Source organism: Salvia splendens, chromosome 7, assembly GCF_004379255.2.
Source record: "Salvia splendens isolate huo1 chromosome 7, SspV2, whole genome shotgun sequence".
Lineage (NCBI taxonomy): Eukaryota > Viridiplantae > Streptophyta > Magnoliopsida > Lamiales > Lamiaceae > Salvia > Salvia splendens.
Window position 1 is genome coordinate 3998226 of NC_056038.1, and position 18689 is coordinate 4016914.

General features: G+C 45.6%; 1 pseudogene; it reads right to left on the bottom strand.

Moving 5' to 3' along the window:
* Window positions 1–26: 26 nt before the first annotated feature.
* Window positions 27–15112, bottom strand: LOC121741714 (annotated as a pseudogene).
* Between the last annotated feature and the right edge of the window lie 3577 nt (window positions 15113–18689).

The window sequence follows — 18689 nt, forward strand, 5'->3', positions numbered from 1 at the left end:
AACAGAAGAAACAAACCATTCCCTCTCTAATTCTCGCCCCCTCTCCCCATATCCAAAGGCTCAGGGAAGATCTCCTTCGAATGTCTTCTGTTTGACAATGAACCAATCCGCCCGCTCCCTGTAGACCCCGTCATTCCCGACTGCTTGACACTATTGCTGCCTTCAGCTTTATGCGACATGGCCACTGAAGAACCCTGCCGCCAGCTACCGAACAGAGCAGCACTCCATGACCCTCTAGAGGATGTTGTGGTTCTTACCACCTTCAGAGGATTTTCTGAAGCTTTGAGGACGTAGCGCATCAGGGGACACCTTGTCGCCTTGGGATTGAGGCAAGACCTCGCGACTGTTGCCATCGCCCATACTTCTTCCAGGAGATCCTCATCAATGACTAATGAAGGGTCCGCGATGTTTGTGACCAGCTCCTTGTCGTACATACTAATGTACGGTAGCGTTGCTTCCAACCACTCCTTCGTGGTGGCGTTGGTGGATGAACTCAAGCCCAGCTTACCAGTCACAAGCTCGAGCAATACCTTCCCGAAGCAGTATACATCATAGGCACACGTTCCATTAGGTGTACCTGATCATTGGGATAGAAGAGAATGTTTGGAACTTTGGATCATTAGATATAACATCAACACGTGATCATAACTTGCTATGCGGACAAGCATGTCCAGACTAAAAAATTAGCACAAACTCAAAATAAAGGAAGTAACTATACCTGAACCTGAAGCAGCTTGGTCCGAAGACCTGCATACAGGGGGGGGGGGGGGGGGGAACAGTCACTATCTCGACAAAAAATTGCAAGATACAGAAAAAATAAGTAGGTTATAATCTACAGAACAAGCTGTATGCAAAGTTATAATGGTCATGTTCAGCTGAAAATATTGGCAGTATAATTGTTGCAGCATCAGAGAATTATATACTATATGCCAATATTAAATACAAAGAGTGCATTAAACAAATTCCCAACAGTAAAAACATTCTGTTGAAGAGTGAACCAAACAGCTTCAACATCTCAAAATGAATATGTTCAAGGATATTGTGAAAGAAAGATAAGATCACCAAGCTTTAATATTCAACAAACAAAACCTCAGTACTGTTGAAGATTCAGTATTTGCTGTCTAAGTTCATTTGAAAATTGAAAACTTCAGAATAATAAATAAATCAGCAATCGGATCCAAATAGGAAATACTCACTGTGGGAGCCGTTGTAATCTTGTGTTCCTATTGAGATGAAAATCTCCTTCTTGAGCACAAACCTCACTCAAGCTTCCCAACCGCACTTCATATTTATCATCAAGCAGGATGCTGCTGGCTTGAATGTCCCTTCAGGAATACAAGAAACCGAAGAAGTCATTGTATAAGGGAAGACTAGAGGGTCAAAACAGAGACAATAGACAATTTACCAATATAGAAGTTCTTCTCCACTTTTTCTTGCAATGAATTATTACTTGTTACCATAAGGATTTGGAATTAGTATATAAATACGTTAAACTCTCGCTCAAGAGAAGATCGAGCGCAGAAAGAACAGGCATCAGAGAAGACCCAAAATATGTCACAAAACAATGATAAAACCAACTATGCATTAACTTTAATGTCTAGGAATTTTTTTAAGTTATAAATCGCCAAGTAACTTAAAAGAATATGTTCATGTTGCCTTTGTTGAAATATAGTGAATGGGATGGAAAACTAGACAAACTTTTCAGGCTAAGAACTAGACAGAATTGCCGTCCCAATCCCAACCATTCCTTTACTCCTATACCTATTAAATGATCTTACCATTCAAGAAATGTGCATGAATCAAACAAATTCAGAGAAAGCTTCTCGTCATATGGGGTAAAAAGTTACAGTGTTTAACTTGCATCGATAACCAAAAATGGTAGGAAAACAGCACAACAATTCTCTAGATGCAAGTTTGATAATACTCAATGACTAGCTAGAGTTTTAGTCTAAAATAATGAACAGGAAATTGGGTACATAAGACAATGGGATATCTTACATTCTATGTGTAGTCATAGAGGTACTATATCAATATAACGAATCTTAGGCAACAAAACACAATCAAAACTATGCAGAAACATTTATACTCTTTCAGTGCATTTTCTGTGTCATTAGTTAAAACAGTTAAGCGTTGATTGAACTGAGAGTATAAAAGATTCACAAGCTACCTGTGAACAAGCGGTGGAGTACATTCTTGATGCAAGTAAGATAGACCTTCAGCAGCTCCTATTGCAATTTTAAGTCTAGTTATCCAGTCCAATGACTGTAAACTATCATCATCTGGTTTGCTTTTCTTGAACAGAGAACTGGACAAGTCTCCATTTGGCATGCGTTTGTAAACAAAAAACTTCTCGTTCTCGTTCTCCAAACAATGCCCTAAGAGAGGGACCAGTCTAAGATGGGAAACCTTGCTGAAAATTTCCAACTCGGACATGTATGTTTCCCTTTTAACTGATGACAGTAAATCTATCTTCTTTATAATTACAGGGATTCCACCTTCAAGTTTCCCAGAAAAGAGATCACCAGAATGACCGTGCTTGATAAGATTTGCGTCATTGAATTCATTAGCAGCTTGAAGAATCTGTTGGTACGTAAATGCATCACCCCGAGTTGAAAAGTTCAAGACTCCTGGGGGTGGTGAACTTCCACCAGCTGGACCAGGCCCCACGCCGTTACTCCTTTGACTTGTTGTCACCCCCTTTCGCTTGCATACAATTAACAGTACACCAATTGACATCACAACTGCAAGAAGCCCAACACTTCCCAAGACAGAAGCTAGAATGATAACTGGCTTGGCTCTTATTTTTGGACTCGGGAGCAGCTGTGGGTTGAGCGGTCTTAGGCTCTCCAAAATTATCGAATGACAGTTTCCTATCCGCATAGAATGAGGCACAATCTGTTGCAAACCTCTGATCGTCCACCCGTTGAAGGCAATTCCTACTAAGAAATGTTTTGCCGTGTGCAGAGATTGGAACAGGACCCTCAAAATAGTTGTCCGCCAAGTCCATGAAAGTAAACATTCCAATTACAGGTGTAAGAGGTCCGTACAATAAATTCAGAGAAACGTTAAACAAGGCAGCAGTGGCCTTAACGGTGGAACTCACATTGGGCAGCAAACCAGTGAAGTTATTCACAGACACATCAAGGAGCTGCAATGAGGGAATTGACCACAGCACATCTGGAAGTGCCCCACTGAAGCCATTATGACTCATAACCAAAAACTGCAGCTGAGTCAAAGAAACAAACACATCACCAGGCAGTGATCCTGAAAGAAAATTGTTCCTAAGCACCATACGTAGCAGACTTCTCATTCCTCTCAACTCCGCCGGCATTGACCTGGACAGTGAGTTAAATCCAAGATCAAGCTCAACCAAACCAGAAAGCTCACCTAGTTGAGCAGGTATTGAAGACGACAAGCTGTTTCCTGAAAGGTTCAAGAACTGCAACTGATGGATCCGCGAATTTCTGATGTTAGTAAAAGCTGGTAGAGAATGAAAACTACAACACACAGAATTTACGTGGTTCGATTTACTGAGGTAAATCTACGTCCACGGGGAGAAATGGGGGCAGGTTTGTATTGCTTGATCTGGGATTACAGCTTACAACACAGACTTGCTATATGATTTTATCTCTAGAGAGCTTAACCCTTTTCTATCTGATCTAAGTTCTATTTATACATTGAACTAAGATCGTGGCTTGCATCACCACCCTAAGTCGTGGATGTCGTGTAGGTCATGGCCTAAGATCGTGGATGTAGCGTAGGTCATGGCCTACGATCGTGGCCTGAGTTGACACCACGTGGTAGTGGGTGTGTTGGACATCCTGTATGGGTCCACTAACTCCTTGTTCGGTCGAATACTGAGACCGAACTGCTTTGGTTGCCGATCTGAGAGTGGAGCTTGATGCCGACCTGAGAGCAGAGCTTGATTGGATGGCTTTTACCGAGCTGTAGGCTGAGGCCGAACTCTTTGGTAATGCCGAACTCATACTCTTCCTTGGGCTTTGGGCTGATGGGCCGTCATTGCTGTTGGGCTTGTTTAGTACGCACCCCATCACTACCCCCCCCGAAAAGCGAAGTGAATCACTTCGGCGAAGCGAGTCACTTCGGCATTCTGGAAAAGGGTACGGGGGAGGCTGAAGTCAGGGGACGTGCCCTGCGCGTGACTGCATTAAATGCGGCATTAAATGCGACAGTAAAATCCGGCCGTCGAATCCTGAAAAGGTGGAATATGAAACGGTGCGATGATTTGAAATCTTTTCCAAATCTGATAAATACCGCCTTTCTTCATCATTTGAACACCTTTGCTATTGGCTTCTTCTGCACTCTCTATCTTTTGCGTGAAAAATTTCCTTCCGCTTTCAAAAATTTCCTCAGGATTTCTTCAAACTTTCAAAGAGTAAGAACCATGTCTGCTTCTTCTTCGTCTGAGTCTGGTAGCGGTAGAAAAGGGGGTAAGGGGTCTTCTAGCCGGAAAGAATCCGGGGAGAAGACCGTAGAGTATTTTCACAGTATCTTGAGTAAGGATACTGTGATATCCCTTTACGAAAAATACTCTTTTCCTGGGGGGAAGGCGGTGGTTCCCGACGATGATCATAGGGCTAACGACCCGCCGGAGGGTTATGCCACCGTTTACGAAGCCTGCTTAGAATGCGGGCTTCGTTTCCCTCTTCCCCCACCTTTTGTAGAGCTTCTTGATTTTTTTCAACTCCCTTTAGGTCAGGTGACTCCGAATTCTTGGAGGCACTTGTCGGCTTTTGCTGCCGAACTCCGTAGGTTAGATAAGGATCTGTCTCTGCGGGCAATCCTTAATTTTTTCCAATTTAAAAGGAAGGGATCTTGGTTTTACTTGATCCCCTTACAGCCTTTTAGGGCATTCTGCAAAACCAAGTGGCCGAAATGGCAAAACCGCTTCTTCTACTATAATAGGACAGCGGCTCCTAGTTTTCCCTGGAGAGGGCCGGAGTCCGTGATTCCTCACCCTCGGTTAGAACCATTGGCCGAGCTCGATGGCGAGCTCAACAAGATTCCCGTAGTTAGGAAACAATACACGGAGTCTGAGCTCGTCAAGGGCGACGTCGTGTTCGACATCTCGTCTTCGGACGAAGAGGCCGAGGGTGAGGATTTTTCTTTACCTTTATGTTCTACTGCTTTAACGAAGAAAACTAACCTTGCTTTCTTGCTTTTTGGCAGTGTACATGCTGAACAAGGCTACCCGAAAATCTTCGGAGTCCAAGGAGCCGGAGAGGCCGAAAACCACCAGCTCGGCGTCTGATGCCGAGAGGACTCCGAAAAGGCAAAAAACCTCTTCGGATCCGAAGAAGCCGGAGTCAACTTCGGCCAAGGGGAGGGGGAAGGCCCAGAAGCCCCCGAGAGCGCCAGAGAAAGACGTGGTCTTGGCGCCTCCTTCGGAACATATCTGTGAGCCGTTTTTATGGCCCACGGACTTCGCCGAGGTGAAATCTCTTCTTGATTTTCTGGCCTTGCTTTTTTCCTGCATTTTTTGTGGCCCCTTTGTTGACTTTTTTCTTTATTCATTTTCAGAGGAACGATATGCTCTCCAAGCTCGTCGCCGTCGAACTCTCCAAAGCGTCCAATGACTATGCTGAGATGCAGAGGAAGTTGGCGGCTGCTTGTCATCGGGCCGAACAGGCTGAGGCTAACTTTGAGAAGGCCAGAGCTGCTAGGATTTCGGCCCAGGATGAAGCTCGGTTTGCCAAAAACCAGCTCGTCATCCAGCGGGAGCAGACGAAACGGAGGGATGCTGCTGCCGTGGTTGCCCAAGGGGAGGCTCTCCGTGTTTACACGGAGAAACTCTTTTTGAGCAGCCAGTTCTCAGCCTTTGTCGGTAGCCTGGTAAGGCTAATTGCCGATAAGGGCGAGCAGGGGGCCGACGTCGTGCTGCCTCTGTACAGCCGAGAGATAGCAGCTCGGCTTCAGAATCTGCCGCTCCTTGAGGAGCTCGCTTCATCTTCGGTCCTGCTTTCTGCAGACCGAGTCCGGAGTTGTCGAGCTGATCGGGACGAGAACCTGGAGGCTATCTTTGCCTCCGTGGGACCCGTTTCACCCGCTTCGACTTACAACGGAGAGGGTGAGGACGGGCCGCCGGAGCTGGAGGCCGAAGTCGAGCGGGCCGGGCATCCGGAGAAGGAGGCCGATCAGGAGGCGGAGGCGAGGCCGGCAGGATGCGAGGCCGAGGCTGAGGTAGTTCAGGAGAAAGAAGCTGAACCAGACCAAGGAGCCGGAGACGAAGCTGGCGGAGTATGATTTCGTCTCCCTTCTCTTAGTCTAGTTTCTTCCTTGTAAAATGGCCTTGATGCCCTCCTAGTGTAAAATTTTCCTTGTGAATGAAAAATTCTCTACACTTGTCTTCGTATAGCTTTTCGTACTCGCCTTTATTCCTGTTGTATTTTACTATCTGCTCGGTACAGCTGCCGAACTAATATAGCTGCTTTGTACCCAAGGAGATGGAGATACTTCACTGGAAACGGCTGTACTCTTCGGCTTTGGACGAAGCTGAGAGAAGAGCTATAGCCGATCAGACGAAGAATGACGAGCTTCTGGCTCGTTTAGTGAAGCTGGAGGCCGATATCAAGGACTTAGAGTCCGATAAGAAAGATCTGGAGGCCGAGCTGAATACGGCCATTGCTGAGAGGACTGCGTATGAGGATTACATCCGTGTGCGCGGGGGAATGACCATATCAGATGTTCAGAGTCGAGTTGACGAACTGTGGGAGGAATATCATGTACTCCGTATGAACAATGTGCTGGAGAGCCCGGCTTGCCAACAAGTTGTGACATCACTGCGGCGTTGGGCTTCTCGGTACAACATTGTTCTTTCTCGGCGCCCCTCCATAGAAAGATTCCTTCGGCATATCGCGCCAACAGATGCTCGCACTCCAGATCAAACCTCTGGTTCCCTTGTTCAAAATCCTACTTCCAGTCAACAACGAACTCCGGAACAGCCGGAAACGTCAAGACGAGAACGGGCTCAGGAGCAACCGGAATCGTCAAGACAGGGACGGACTGAAATTCGCCGAGGAGTTGTGACTATGAGCGAGCAAGATCAGCAGATGATTATTGCAGAGACTCTTCATCGCCGAGGTGTTAGGACTTCTCGGGCTCGGGGAAGAGGCGTTGGGTCGAGGATAGCATCTCGTCGACCTGCTTATTCTTCATCTGCTCGGAACAACCGAACTCGGCTTCCAGAGGATTTTGCAGATAGGTGGCTTAACTTCAGCAACCCTGGACAGTAGAATAGTCCTTTGTAATAGCGTAACGCCATTTTGTAGGGTAGCTGAGTTGTATGCCGAACAAGATTTGAAAAATGAAATTTTGTTTTCGCTTCTAACACTGTATTTACAGCTTAGCGAAAAAATTTCATCGTACTTGTCCTCGGTCTTATGAAGTAAACTTCTTTGACCGGACTTGGTCCTTGGTCTTATGAAGTAAACATCTTTGACCGGACTCGTCTTTGGTCTGATGAAATAAACATCTTTGACCGGACTCGTCTTTGGTCTGATGAAATAAACATCTTTGACCGGACTCGTCTTTGGTCTGATGAAATAAACATCTTTGACCCGACTTGGTTTGTGTTCTAATTTGGCGATTTTTGTCGCCTGGATCGAACTTTCCCTTGTCCTAATTCGGCGAGTTTTATCGCGTGGATCGGACTTTCCCAGTTAACCGAAGTGGTCTTATGCAGTAAACCTCTTTGACCAGACATGGTCGTCCCCGGTCTTATGAGGTAAACTTCTTTGACCGAACTTGGTCGTCCTAATTCGGCGAGGTTTATCGCGTGGATCGGACTTTCCCTTATTGCAGTTCGTTTCAGACGAAGTGCTTGTTAAGCTGAATTGCGGTCTTGTATCCTCCTTGGAAGCTTGGACTCACAATCGTTGGCTTATTGCAGTTCGTTTCAGACGGACTGCTTGTTAAGCTGAATTGTGGTCCTATATCCTCCGTAGAAGCTTGGACTCACAATAGTCTTTAATAATCGATCTAAAAAGGAGATCAGTCTTTAAAGAACGATATACCTAGGTACCATTTGTAAGAGACGACAAGCACATAGAGACAAAACACATAGAGAAAAAATGAAAAAGACGAAGGAAAAAAACTTTAAACCTTTTTTTTTTAAAACGACAAGTAAAAGGTATAAGTAAAAAACAAACAAATAAAAACATGTACCCCTATGACCGAACTAGACACAAGACAGACTGACCGGACCTTGTCTCTTACAAGTGGTACTTCTTGAGGTTGGAGACGTGCCATGTTCGGGGTACTTGTTCTCCTGACATGTGAGTCAATTTATAAGACCCTTTGCCGAGGACTTCGGACACCCGATATGGACCCTCCCATGTGGGTTCGAGTTTGCCCAGCTTTTCTGCTCGGCTTACTTCGTTGTTTCTCAAGACGAGATCTCCCACTTGAAATTGAAGCTTTTTCACCCTTTGGTTATAATACCGGGCTACTTGCTCCTTATACTTGGCTGCTTTTATGCACGCCAATTCTCTTCTTTCTTCGGCGAGATCTAGTTCTGCTCTCAGTCCGTCGTCATTCATTTCTGAGGAGAAATTTAGAGTTCGGGGACTGGGTACGCCGATCTCCACCGGAATTACGGCTTCAGTGCCGTACACCAGACTATACGGAGTTTCACCGTTGGAGGTTTTGGGTGTAGTTCGGTAGGACCATAGGACTTGAGGGAGATTTTCTACCCATTGTCCTTTGGCTTGTTCTAACCGAGCTTTTAACCCTTTCACCAGAATCCGGTTTGTTACTTCCGTTTGTCCGTTCGCTTGGGGATGGGAGACCGAAGTGAACCGCTGTTGAATGTTCAGCTCTTGGCACCAATTCTTGAACGTCTTGTCGGTGAACTGAGTCCCATTATCCGAGATGAGGATGTGGGGTATGCCAAATCGGCACACTATGTTCTTCCAGACGAAGTCCAATGCCTTTGAGCTCGTTATCGTAGCTAATGGTTCAGCCTCCACCCACTTCGTGAAGTAGTCCACGGCAACGATAAGGAATTTCATTTGCCGAGGAGCTTGAGGAAGTGGTCCCACTATGTCTATGCCCCATTGCATGAAAGGCCAAGGGCTTTGCATAGTGTATAGATCGGTCTGCGGCATCCTTGGGACATTTGCATGAATTTGGCACTTCGTACACTTCTTGACGAGCTGCACTGCCTCTTGTACCATGGTTGGCCAATAATATCCCCATCTCAGAACTTTTTTAGCTAAAGCTCTGGCTCCGATGTGGCTACCGCACGATCCTTCATGAACTTCTCTGAGGATGTAGTCCGTCTCTTCTGGTCCTACGCACCGCAATAACGGCTGGAGGTAAGACTTTCTAAAGAGGACTCCTTCATGAAGTTCGTACCGAAGTGCTCGGCACGTGATCTTCCGAGCTTCTCTCTTATCCTCGGGCAATTGTCCTTGATCCAGATACTGCAAGATCGGCGTCATCCAGTTCGGCGAGCTGGATACTGAATGTACCTCGGCTTCATCAATGCTTCGATGCATTAATTCTTCCGCCTTTGAGCTCGGATCTGAGGCCAACTTACTTAAGGCATCTGCTCGGCTATTTTCCGCTCTGGGAATGCGGATTATCCGAAAATAGGAGAAACTTCGGCTGATGCTTTGCGCTTTGTCCAAATACTTCTTCATTCTCTCGTCACGAGCTTCACTTGTACCCAACATGTGATTTACTATGACTTGTGAATCACAATGGACTTTGAGAGATTTGACGAGCAGACTTTGCGCTAACTGGAGTCCGGCCAGGAGGGCTTCGTACTCGGCTTCATTATTAGTAGTGGGGAATAGGAAACGAAGTGAGTAGGTTACCTCGTGTCCGTCGGGAGCGACAAGTAAAATACCAGCTCCACTTCCCATCTTGTTTGAAGCTCCATCTACGAATCCGCTCCAGCAGTCCGGCGGCTCTACTTCGGATTCCAAGGGCTGTGCTAGCTCGGCATTGACGGAATTCTTCTGTTCGGCAATAACGGGAATTGCTTGATCGAACTTCGCTTCTGCAAGAAAATCCGCCAAGGCTTGTCCCTTGATGGCTTTCCGAGGTAGATATTCAATTGTGTGCTCTCCCAACTCTATAGCCCACTTGGCGATTCTGCCTGATGCTTCTGGTTTGGTCAACACTTGCCGGAGTGGCAGATCAGTTAAGACGCATACCTTGTGAGCATAGAAGTATGGCCGCAGTCTCCTTGCTGCATTTACTAATGCTAGAGCAATCTTTTCCAGAGGTTGATACCTGGTTTCTGGACCTCTTAATGCTCGGCTTGTAAAATAGATGGGAAGCTGCTTTAGGCCTTCTTCTCGTACAAGCACCGCGCTGATGGTTTGATCCGATGCCGCTAAGTATAAGAATAGTACTTCGGCTTCGGTTGGAGCAGAGAGAATAGGAAGCTCGGCTAGATAACTTTTGAGCTCGTCAAAGGCCCTTTTCTGCTCGGCTCCCCACTCGAACTTTGGTGCCTTTTTCAACACCTTGAAGAACGGCAGTTGCTTTTCGGCTGCTTGGGAAAGGAATCGACTCAGTGCGGCTAGACATCCGGTTAGCCTTTGCACGTCATGTATGGACTTCGGCATTGCCATGTTCTGAACGACTTGAACTTTTGAGGGGTTTGCCTTGAGTCCGTCTTTAGAAACCCAACAACCCAGAAACTTTCCCGAATCTACCAAAAAGGTACACTTTTGGGGATTAAGTTTGAGGTTGGCTTTCTTGAGCACGTTGAGAGTGGACTTGAGGTTGTGCTCGTACTCCGGGGTGCTTTTGCTCTTGACGACTATATCGTCAACATACACTTCGACCTCCTTTCCAATCAGGTGCCGAAAAAGCTTGTCTACCATCCTTTGATAAGTGGCTCCGGCATTCTTTAAACCGAATGGCATCTTTTTATAAGCGAAAATGCCGAAGTCAGTAATGAAGGCCGTTTTTGAAGCGTCAATCTCATCCATTAAAACCTGATGGTATCCTTTGTATAGATCAAGAAAACAAAAAATTTCAAAGCCTATCAGAGCTTCTACTTTTTTATCTATGTTCGGAAGGGGATAGCAATCTTTGGGACAGTGCTTATTTAGATCGGTGAAATCTATGCACATCCGCCATCCTCCTTCCTTTTTCTTGATCATGACAGGATTGGCCACCCACGAAGGATACTTCACTTCGAATAACACATCCGCCTTCAATAATTGACGGACTTCGTCATGGATGACTTGACTTCGTTCTGCCGCAAAGAGTCTTTGCTTCTGTTTTATCGGCCGGACCGAAGGATCAATATTTAAACGATGAGTGATTACCTCGGGGGGCACTCCGGTCATGTCCAACGGAGACCATGCAAAGACGTCTTTGTACTCCTTGAGGAGCTGGATGGTTTTTTCCCGAAGTAGAGGCGTTCCCGCGAAGCCGATCTTAACCGTTCTGGATGGATCGTCTTCGTACAGCTGAACTGTCATCGAATTCGGCTCCGGTATGACTTCGGTCATTGCCTCTGACTCCGGCTGCTGTGATTGCTATGCTTGGTGGTGCCGATCTGACTGCTCGGCACTTCTAAGCGCAATTTGCAGACATTCCTTTGCTCTCTTTTGGTCACCTCGGATGACCGCTATCCCTCCTTTAGTAGGGATCTTGATGGTGAGGTGATAAGTGGAGCAAATGGCCCGAACTGTGTTGAGCCAGTCTCTTCCCAGGATGACGTTGTACGGGGACCGAGCTTTCACCACGAAAAACTCAATCATCGTACTGGAGCTAGTAGGCGCTTTCCCCACCGTGATCGGAAGGCTGATAATACCTTCAGGGCGGGTGTCCTCCTGGGCGAAGCTCTTCAGGGGAAGCGGAGCCGGGCTGAGCCGAGCTGGGTCCACTTCTAGTTTGTCGAAGCACTCTTTAAAAAGAATGCTGACTGACGCTCCTGTATCCACAAACACCCTGTGGATCAGTTTGTTTGCCACTCCGGCTTGGATGACAATGGCGTCTTGGTGAGGAGAGATGGCCGGGACGGGATCAGCATCCGAGAACGTAATCACTTCGTCCTGCTTCAGCCTTTTATGCGTTGGCTCTTCTCGATTGGAGCCTCTGCGCTCTGACTTCAGGGACGACTTGGTCTTCCCGGCAGGGAGAGCGTCAATAGTCAGGATTACTCCATCATATTGCGGCTCGTCATCGTCTTCGGGATCCGGCTGCCTTTTCGGATCCTGAGGAGCGCAGTTCGCACCTCTCTGCTTCTTATTCTTCTTTGACTGCTTGCTTTGGTATTTTTTCAATGTCCCTGTCCTCACAAGAACATCGATACCTGCAGCCAAGTTTCTGCACTCCTCGGTATCGTGACCGTGGTCTTGATGGTAGGAGCAGTAGTTATCCTGGGGTCGGCGCGCGGCAGATTTCGTCATCCGCTTTGGCTTTTCGAACAGGTCAGAGTGCAGTTCGAAAATTTCCGCTCTCGGCTTGTTCAGCGGTACGAACTGAGCGGACGGCTTCTCGGGATTGAGACGGGGTCCCAATCTCTCTTGCACCGGAGTCCTTTGAATCCTTTCAAAAGGAGTTCGGCGAGGATGTCCCTGATCGCCAAAAGGAGTTCGGCAAGGATGTCCCTGATCGCTTTGATCGGGCTTCCTCCTGTCTCCTCGGGACGATGAGCTGTCTAACGACCGTTTGCGACGGTCTGCCTCATCGGCCCGGGAGTACTGGTCCGCAATGTCCCACATTTCCTGAGCTGTCTGCGGACCGCACTCAACGAGCTTCCTGTAGAGAGCTCCGGGCAGGATTCCATTTTGGAATGCCGAGATGACAAGCAGATCGTTGAGATCGTCTACTTGCAGGCATTCCTTGTGGAATCTTGTCATAAAGTCGCTGATTTTTTCGTCGCGACCTTGACGAATGGAAAGCAGCTGAGCCGAAGTGATTCGGGCTTCCGCTTTCTGAAAGAACCTCCTGTGGAAGGCATCCATTAGATCTCGGTAAGATCTGATGCTGCCCTGGGGGAGGCTATCGAACCACCTTCTCGCGTTCCCGATGAGCAGCTCGGGAAACAGCTTGCACATGTGGACCTCGTTGAGACCCTGGTTCGCCATGTTATACTGATAGCGCCCCAAGAAATCGTGAGGGTCCACGAGCCCGTCGTAAGTCATCGACGGAGTTCGGTAGTTCTGTGGTAGGGGAGTTCGGGTGATGTCGTCCGAGAACGGAGTCTTCAGTGCTCCGTACACGGCGAATCCGATATCTCGTCGGTATGGAGGAGATTGAGTTCTCCTGTGATTCCGGTACCGAGGAAGAACAGGAATATGTCGGGGTTGAGGATTCTTCTTCCTGGAAGACACGGCACTACTGCGGTAGTGACTTTCATGTCTGGATGAGGAAGGAGAATCCTCCGCTTTCGTCTTCGGCTCTTGGCTCTTTTGCAGGAAGGCTAAGAACTCATCCTGCTTCTCAGCCAAGAACAGCTTGACAGCCTCATTCAAATCAGGCTGCTGGGAAGACTCAGTGGGACGATTTTTGGAGCGGCCTGTTCCTTCGCCATGAGAACTGGTGGTGGATTTATCCCTAGGCTGTTTTCCAGACCTATGGGATGGATTGGCTTCCTCCTGGTTCTCACGGGCAGGAATACGGGTACTCTGCGATCTGGTATGCATTTTTTGGGTGGAAAAAATGGATCAAAAATTCGCTTTATCACAAATTTTGTTCTCTGCTTCCCACAGACGGCGCCAGTGATGGATCCGCGAATTTCTGATGTTAGTAAAAGCTGGTAGAGAATGAAAACTACAACACACAGAATTTACGTGGTTCGATTTACTGAGGTAAATCTACGTCCACGGGGAGAAATGGGGGCAGGTTTGTATTGCTTGATCTGGGATTACAGCTTACAACACAGACTTGCTATATGATTTTATCTCTAGAGAGCTTAACCCTTTTCTATCTGATCTAAGTTCTATTTATACATTGAACTAAGATCGTGGCTTGCATCACCACCCTAAGTCGTGGATGTCGTGTAGGTCATGGCCTAAGATCGTGGATGTAGCGTAGGTCATGGCCTACGATCGTGGCCTGAGTTGACACCACGTGGTAGTGGGTGTGTTGGACATCCTGTATGGGTCCACTAACTCCTTGTTCGGTCGAATACTGAGACCGAACTGCTTTGGTTGCCGATCTGAGAGTGGAGCTTGATGCCGACCTGAGAGCAGAGCTTGATTGGATGGCTTTTACCGAGCTGTAGGCTGAGGCCGAACTCTTTGGTAATGCCGAACTCATACTCCTGCTTTGGTTGCCGATCTGAGAGTAGAGCTTGATGCCGACCTGAGAGCAGAGCTTGATAGGTTGGCTTTTACCGAGCTGTAGGCTGAGGCCGAACTCTTTGGTAATGCCGAACTCATACTCTTCCTTGGGCTTTGGGCTGATGGGCCGTCATTGCTGTTGGGCTTGTTTAGTACGCACCCCATCAGCAACCTAGACAAAGTCGCAATACCAGCAGGTATCGCTCCAGACATGAAATTCGAAGACATATCTAGCATAGTGAGGTTTACAAGATCACCAAATGTAGCTGGAATGGACCCAGTGAGGAGATTCCGTGAAAGATCAAGGACAGAAAGCCCAACCAACTGGCCTAAACTGGGTGGAATCACACTTGTAAGATTGTTATCAGACAAATACAATCCGATTACACTGCTCAAATTGCCAAGAGTCAATGGTATAACACCATTGATAAAACAAGACCTAAGATCAAGCACTTGGAGTGAAGGCAGATGCAACCCGAACCAATCGGGAATCGACCCTGCCAATGCGAAATTCGAGGCGTTGAATGGTGATAACCGGGTCAAATTCACTAATGATTGAGCCATTGAGGATTTCGACTTCCCCTCCGAGTTCTCCTGAATCCTGATATATTGATTCGAGTAACTCTGCCATTGGTGCATTGTATACCCGCCCATGAAGTGCACGGATCGGATTTAATAGGCCAATAACTCGCTCTCAACCCTAACGAAGATCTCATATGAAACAAAGCCAATCTCTCTTCCCTTGACACCAGCAACTGCTGCTCCAATGTATGCACAAACAGAAAGAAAAATGAAGCTACAAAAATTAACAATGCTCTGCTCCACCGATCCACCATTTCTGCAGCAACCTCATTGAAATTCAGCAAAATTTTCGCCTCGCATTCACGTATCACTACTTATGCACGAATCACGATACCATGATTTTTCGCAGCACTCGTAATTTAGGTATTTTCAGTGTTTGCGTCCAATTTTACGTGGCTTTGAAGTGAGTACATAAAATGGCGGAGAAAGCTGAAAAGAACAACAACAACACATAATTGAGAAAGCAAGATTAAACATTGCTGCAAATCGAAAGCTCGAGCTATTGTTTTTTTTTTATTTATTAACTTGCAGCCAAATCCTATTACATATACTGCATATTGGAAAGATTCCTTCTTTAATTCGCGTATCAACACGTCTCTCCAAATACAAGTGTGGTCCTACATCTTAGCAGTCTTGTTTGGCTTGTCCTTGGCTTCAGCTCGTGGCTCTCCTTGCACAGCACGAGCTTCAATCTTCTTTGTCGCATTCGCATCGATGCAACATACAGTGAGGTCCAGTGGCTTGGCACCTCGGTGCACAGCTTGATCAACTTGGCCATTACGACCATGATTCATGGCTTGATCAAGTTGGCGCCATTACGACCACGATCAACACGCTTGATCGATGGCGTGATCAAGCCATCTCGTTCAACACACTTGATCCATGGCTTGATCAAGCCATCTCCTTCTTGGTCGCCATCTCGTTCAACACACTTGATCGATGGCTTGATCAAGCCATCTCCTTCTTGGTAGATCAAGCCATGAGACTTCTAACAAAAGCAACAAACAAAATTTGCTACGGAGCTCACCTTCACGAGAACCGAATCAAATGCAGTGATTCAATCTCCAAACTCCGCCTCCGCTCATTCTCTTCTCAGTTGCATATATTAACAGATGAGATAAAATGGAAGAATTCCGGACAGAAAAAAGCAAAAATTCTGGATTGTAGATGGAGAGACAAAGATTGCTTTGATACAAATAATGAATGCTGACGATGGTGGATTAGAGTATGGACTGTATGGTGGTAGAGAGAGAAAAAGCAAGGTTCAGACCATTCCTCTCTCTCTAACTTTAGCTCTGCGCTGTTTTTATCTCTCTGCAAATTATGGGAAGTAGAAAGTTCACGGTTTACCGGCGGGCCGGCGGCAGCAAATCCGGGTCCGGTCTGATCCGGATGGGATTGACTGTAATCCTTTTTCATTTTTATAATTAATAAACATTCTAAAACTTAAAATTATGGAGTACTAATTGTAAAATAATAGTACTACTAGTAGTAGTAAAAGTTTATTTTATACACTAGACTCTCAATTTATGTTCTTCTATTATCTACCTCGAAAAAGTGTTCTTCATACTACAAATAATTGTTGCTTAATCAAAGTTTGTTGTAATCCATCGGTAATTTTACCCGCGGTCATAATTTACCACAAAAAAATTGTCGCAGTAAAAAATTCTGATATAATTTAGGGGCAGTGATAAACATAATTTATATATCATTTTTTTCTTATTGCTACACATAATACAATAAATAACAAAATTAATTTTTATTTAAATTTAATTTATTGCACATTTATCTCTTCTCAATAGTTTATAAATTAGAAATTACTACATACGTCCCATATTAAGTGTCACATTTAGTGTGGGCACGAGTTTTAAAAAATATGAAAAAAAGTAGGTTGAATAAGTTAGTGGATTATGAGTCTCACTTATATATATATTAGTTTTATAATAAAATGTGAGTAGAATTGGTTGGTGGAATGATGGGTTTACTTATCATTTATGGTAAAAGTGAAATGTGAATCTTATTGTGGGACGGACCGAAATGACAAAATGTGACACTTATTGTGGGACGGAGGTAGTATGTCTTTTTAGTGTAATGCATTGAATAATTGAGTCGTAATTACCTCCATTAATTGCCAATTATTACTAATGGCCACTATCCAGTTGAGAATGAATGCATCATTATTGTGATAATAATATGATCATTTGATTAGACCACCTCTAATCATATACCAAATCTCATTTTTCGTATGGAAAATTCTCCAAAATTCAAATTTATTTTTGCATCTTTTTTATGAAACAATACCAAATATTGAGTTATTGCAAAAAAATTGTGAAACATATATATAAAATAATGAAAATTTTGAATTTAGTATAAAAAATTTGTGAATCATATACTCAACATATTAAATGTTTTGAATTTAGTATAAATTACTTTTTGATTTGACATACACTCAATAATGAATTTCAGTTTGTAAATAAATGAAATGAGCCCTTAGAGCATCCGCAGCGGTGAGCAGGACGTTGTCCGTCCGTCCGTGCCAGCGGCGCTGCTCGATGCATCGAGCACGTCCGCACCAGCGAGCAGCTGACGTAGCGTGTTCTGATTGGCCAATGGCATTTCCGTTAGAAATTTATTTTTTTTAAATCGAAAATAATACCAAAAATTAAAAAATTTATATATTCAGAATCCCAAAAATCATGCCGTTTTTTTACTGTTTTCTGGATTTTTATTCTTTTTTTTATTTTTATTATCCCCAAAATCATCTATAAATACACACATTCATCATCCATTTTTCACATCAAACCATCTCTCACATCAAACCATCTCTCATTCATCTCACATTCATATTTTTTCATACAACTTATATCTACATCTTCCTCTCTTACTCAAACCCTCAAATAGATTTCACCAATCTCATTGCGGAAGCGGAGCGCGAAGAACAAGAATACTATGAACAACATTGTGCCACCTATGAAGCCTATGTCGCAGCGAATACCCTCACCCCTCCTCCTCAACCAACTAGATCAACTCGCCGATACATCCATCGTGACCGGGAGGGAGCCAACGAAAGGCTCGTTGCCGACTATTTTTCCGACCGGCCGCGGTTTCCGAAAGATTACTTTCGGCGCCGTTTTCGCATGTCAAAACGCTTGTTTATGCGTATTGTCAACGCATTGTCCGCCCGTGTTGAATACTTTCAACAAGTACAGACGCAGCCGGTCGGCAAAGTCTCTCGGCGTTGCAGAAGTGTACGTGTGTCATCCGACAACTTGCTACTGGGCAAACGGCTGACCTCTTCGACGAGTATTTGCACATCGGTGAGTCCACTGGAATCCTTTGCATTAAAAATTTTTGCGATGGCATTCGTTCAACTTTCGGGGATGAATTCTTTCGGGCACCCACCACCGATGATTGCCAACGGTTGCTTCGTCTTCACGAAACAGTCCATGGTTTTCCCAGTATGCTTGGCAGCATTGACTGCATGCATTGGAGGTGGAAGAATTGCCCGACTGCTTGGAGGGGGCAAAACTTAAGAGGCTACAAAGGCGGCGGCCCAACACTTATCCTTGAAGCGGTCGCCGACTACCGCCTATGGATTTGACATGCATATTTCAGTGTTGCCGGATCCAACAACGACTTGAACGTGTTCTATTCTTCACCACTCTTCAATGATGTGTTGAATGGTGTAGCACCGGCGATCGACTACACCGTCAACGGAAATACATACCACATGGGTTACTATCTCGTCGATGGTATCTACCCAAGGTGGTCGACTTTCATGAAGACGCTCAGCAACCCCCAAGACCTGGGACGGGCTCTTTTTGCGCAGCG